At 34.2% G+C, this 5,000-nt stretch overlaps 1 protein-coding gene across 19 annotated transcripts in view; it reads left to right on the forward strand.

Annotated features, from left to right (window-relative positions):
* LOC122634859 (catenin delta-2) overlaps positions 1 to 5,000 on the forward strand; it is a 69,052-nt gene that overhangs the window by 9,855 nt on the left and 54,197 nt on the right. Inside the window, exon 1 of one of the 19 annotated variants that reach the window (XM_043824220.1) lies at positions 3,072 to 3,373. The exons of 17 other annotated variants lie outside the window; for them this stretch is intronic. The gene's annotated coding sequence lies outside the window, so the exon portion shown is untranslated. Of the gene's footprint in view, positions 1 to 3,071; positions 3,374 to 5,000 lie in introns of those variants that run through there. One more of the 19 variants, XM_043824226.1, reaches the window with a different exon arrangement.

Raw genomic sequence — 5,000 nt, forward strand, 5'->3', positions numbered from 1 at the left:
GAGAGAGAGAGAGAGAGAGAGAGAGAGAGAGAGAGAGAGAGAGAAAGGATAAGAGAAAAGAAGAGAGTGAGATAAAGATAAAGAGAGGTCAAAATGGAGGAGGAAAAAGGTTTCTCATATGCGAACGGTTCAAATAATACGTTTTTCGTGTATTCCGACGTAAGTGTTGCGAAAGAAAATTCAACGCGTCGTTCAACGTTTTCTCCCACTCGTCAACGCCCTAGGAAATTATTTTCTTCTCTAGTATTTCTCTACTCCAAGAAGAAGCAAGAAGATGGAAAGGGTAGAGTAGGAAGGAAAGGAAAGGGAAAGAGTTAGTTGAGTAGTGACTCGAGTCGACGTATCTCGTCTTTCGTTTTCCTACTCGTCAGCTTTTGTATTTGAAATCGTTGCTCACACGAAGAACATTTTTAGAATTAAACATGAATAATAATGATAAGTAATATAGTTCTTTTTCTATTTTTATTTTTATTTTTATTTTTTAACATATCGACTATTCCCCGCTCAGTTTTGTATAAATCGATTTGTTTGATCTTACGATTGTTTCTGTAATCTTTTTTATATATAATATATGTGTGTGTGTGTGTGTAAATTAATATTGAAAATTTATATAATTTTACATAAAATTATTACATTATTTATCATTTGTTAATATTATATATAATACATTAAAAATGGACATTTTTTGATATTATGTATAAAAAAATAATTTTATCTTTTCTAATTTGTTTGTTTTTTTTTTTTTTTGTAAATAGACGATTTAAAATAAATTGTGAAATATATTTCCAGTTTTGTAAAAGTCACAAAAGAAATTTCACAAACGTTTTAATAGTGATATTCGTAACACATAACTCTCGGTATAATGACTTCTAGTCATCTCATGAACTACATACTCCGGAAGTCAATAATAGAACACCAGTCAATTTCATGCCAGCTCAATTGACTCCGTATTATTCTATTCGTACACAGAGGAAAATATGATTGCTGTAAATTTCTATTTACGATTATATTTATGAGCTGATTAATTTGTGTAGCTGGTTTCAAAATTCTATAGATTCAGCAAGTTACTTTAGCATGTATATTCAAGCCTCTCTACATTGACATACAATTTGAATTACATAGTCGTGCGTGTGGGTGTGTATTCTTGCAATCTTATTTTATTTTATCGTCAGAAAAGTATTACGTATTATACTATACATAAATAAAATATGTATACGTATGTTACTACATTAACATATAAATTAGTATAGTGTATAATTACATTATAATAGTAATATATAAAGCACACATATGGATATATTAGTACATTAGACGTTTTGTGTATGTGTGTGTGTGACGTATTATTTTCTCTCATTTTTTTCCTTAAAAAATACATAACGAAATGAAAGAACGAACCATCTTCTCAGCATCTACTTCTTTGTGCAGAGAGAGAGAGAGAGAGAGAGAGAGAGAGAGAGAGAGAGAGAAAGAGAAAGAGAGAGAGAGCTTAAGGAGCACGCATGCGCACGTCTTTCATGCTCTGCTCTCTTACTACATACATCTTTAACGTGCAAACGACCTCGTTAACCCGTATCGCTTGTCATGGAAAGAAACAACGCGTTTTTTCTACCATCCGAAGAACTTTTACAAAAAAAGCTACGAGAAGGGAAAGGAAATGAAAAGAAAAGAAACGAAATGAAGTGAAATGACTGAAATTAGAAGAAAACTAAAAATATATTTATAAAAAAACTAAAAGGAAATTAAGGAAAAAATATAATAAAATAAAAGGAAAAATATATTTAAATACACACACACACACACACATATATATATATATATATAGTAAAATTAAGACCAAAAAAATCGAAAGATTGTAGGAGGAGAAAGAGAAAAAAAAGGATAGAAATAAATAAAAATAGACAAAAAGCAAACGGCAAGATCGAAAGAAAATTATAGCCTTGAGGGATCCTTGAATCCTTGCAGGATTCATAAGGATCGTTTTTCGAGACTCCTACAAATGCGTCACGTATCGTACGAGGGGTTTCAAACATTGCTTTTTTTTCTCTCTTTCTCCCTCTTTCTCTTATTTTTTTTTTCATGAAGCTTCGTTTCTTCCACCCTTCGAAAATGTGAGAAAGCGAGAAAGACGGAGAGAGAAAGACAGACAGACAGACAGAGAGAGAGAGAGAGAGAGAGAGAGAGAGAGAGAGAGAGAGAGAGAGAGAGAGAGAGAGAAACAGAGAGACAGAGAAAGAGAATATATAGTATACAACGTGTACGCATAAAATGCGTGGAGTAAGAACGTACGCGTCGTACGTTCATTCATTCACTAATACTTGTCTCCAATTCGTTGCTGCTTGCGCTCGCGCTCTTGTACCTCTTTCTCCTCTCTCCTCCCCCTTCCTCTCCCTCTTCTCCTGTCTCTTTCTTCCTGTCGTAAGAATATTGGTGAGAAGAAGGAAGGGAACGCTTGAACGCGGCAACCGGAAAGGAAAGAACGAGATTGCGGCCAGAGAGATTCTCTCTCGTTTGCCTCTCCCTCTTTCCTTCTCTCTCTTGAAAAAAAAAAAAAAAAATGTCTACGATACATTCACACACCGATGGACGATACTAGTTAGAGCGACTCGTTAGTGTACGTTCGTAGAGTTACGTGTATATATGTATGTATTTATATGTGTGTTTGTGCGAGGGAGAGAGACCACAGTGCCGTATACGAGGCACTTCGTAACCCTTCTCGTTGTTTTGTAATATTCCTTCCTCCTCCTCCTTCACTCTTTCCCTTCCTCGCCCTCTTTTCTTCTTTTTCCTTTCCCTTTCTTCCGTCTCTCTTTATTCTTGTCGTGTAACACGCCCTTCCGAACACCCTCTTTCACTTTTTCTCCCTTTCTTCATGGTCCCTCGAATTTCTACTCTCCTTTTTTGTCCCTATCTCTGTCTCTTTCTCTCTTTCTCTTTCTTTCTCTTTCTTCCCCTCTCTCTGCGGATGTATGTGTACTTCGAGAGATCTACTCTCGCGGTTAAGTCTATATATGTATGGATATATATATATATATATATATATATATATCGTGTCGTCGTTCGCATCACTCTGTTCTGTATGTATTCGTGTAAGTGTTATGTACAAACCTCTCTTGCACGTCCACTCAGGAGTATCGTCCTTCTTTTTCTCGTGGGAGACGGACAGAAGGGGGCCACGGAAATTAAAGCCGCGAGGGTAGAAGATGAGTGCGAGCGAGAGAGAAAGAACGAGCGAGGAGTGAACATGGTGACGGAGTGAGAAAGAGAGCGGGAGAAAAAGGGAGAGAGGGAGGGAGAGAAAATATAAACGAGCGAAGCTCGTTTCTCTTCTACCGTTCATCCAGACATCAGACGAGGACTCGAGATATCTTTTCACGTATGTATTTATCAAAGAACTCGACAATGATTCGATCGATCGATCGATCGAAGATTCGGTCGAAGATTCGCTCGATCGAAGATTCGGTCGAGAACATCTATATTGAGATTCTTCGTCGATCGTCATGGGGTCTCGTGGTTGATTCGATTTCATCAATATTTTTTTTATTCAGTTTAATTATTCATTTCATCAAATTCGATTAATGAATTGATGTTTCCTGTCGCCATGTTGTAGGTTCTTTTTATTTTGAATTTTTTATTTTTTTTTTCTTTCTTCTTTATCAACGATTCAACGAAGGAATGTTTTCTACGCCATACGTATATTTCATCAAATTCGATTAATGAATTAATTGAATTTATGGTGTTAATTTTCCGTCGTATTCGTCGAACGTATGATAGTAAATTTTTGATAAGGTTCAATGAAAAAGTTCTTTTCTATTTTTATTGTTAACTTTACATTGTATCGTAAAATGGATGATAAGGTTTTCGATAAAGTTTGAAAGATGCAACTTGTAATATAAAATGTTTATGTATTTATGAGATGCAAATATTATGTATTATATTATTTCATAATTTTTGTTGCGGTTTAATTAAATCTTTTGATAAATTCAATGAGAATATGTATATTACCGATTATTAAAATATTATTTATTTATTTATTTATTTATTCTTTTCTTTCGTCTCTCTCTTTTTTTTTTTTTTATATAGTACGAGCGAGTGTAACTCGTTTAAATGCGATCGTGTGTAATGTACTACAAAATAATATATATTTATGGGATATCTTGTATTATAATTATTTTCTAAATTTTGTTGTATGATTTTTTCTAATCTTTTAACGAATTCATTGAAAGATGTTATATTTTCGAAAACGATCGAATGATGAACAAATCTTTGTTGATAATTTATATATATAGCAATTTTTGAAATATTGTTTCTTTATCTCTTTATTTCGTTGGTTCAATTACACGTAGTAGGAGTGAATGTGACTAATATAAATTCTGAGTTGGCCTAGTACCGAGTGATAAAATAAATCCGAGCTCGCGAAGGTTTAATTACTGGCGCGGTTTTGGCAGACACGAGATACTTCCGAATACGCTTTGATCCGTAATCGTAATTCACTTTTCGATTCGCGCTGGAGCCACGTTTTACGAACGTTCCGTGAACCCGAGCAAAAACGAGATTCGGTACTCTCAATCCGAGGGTGTGTAAATGTGTACGTTGCGTATGCGTGTACGTATCGTTTAAAATTAATGGAAAGTACGAACGCAACCATTCGTTCTACTCTCGTCAAGTTACTTTGGTAGTTCTCGTAATTATCGAAGCGTTTATTGATTTAAGTTTTCACGATAAAGAAGTAAAAAAAAAAAAAAGGAAAAGAGATATTATAAGTGTGATAAGAAAAAATAAAGTTAACGAAAGAAAGAGTTAGAGACGTATAAATAGTGTGTGTGTGTGTGTATATCTTTTTGTTGTTTTTTTTTTCGTTTTATATAGTACATATTATTTATTGTTCATTTTGCGTTATATACGCTATATACACTATTCTCGTCGAAATGTATTTTTAACGTCGAATTGTCGGTTGAAACACTTGTAAGTCGAGTTCTTCAAGCTCGAAAACATGTCAGCGA

The sequence above is a fragment of the Vespula pensylvanica genome, chromosome 16, assembly GCF_014466175.1.
Source record: "Vespula pensylvanica isolate Volc-1 chromosome 16, ASM1446617v1, whole genome shotgun sequence".
NCBI classification, from domain to species: domain Eukaryota; kingdom Metazoa; phylum Arthropoda; class Insecta; order Hymenoptera; family Vespidae; genus Vespula; species Vespula pensylvanica.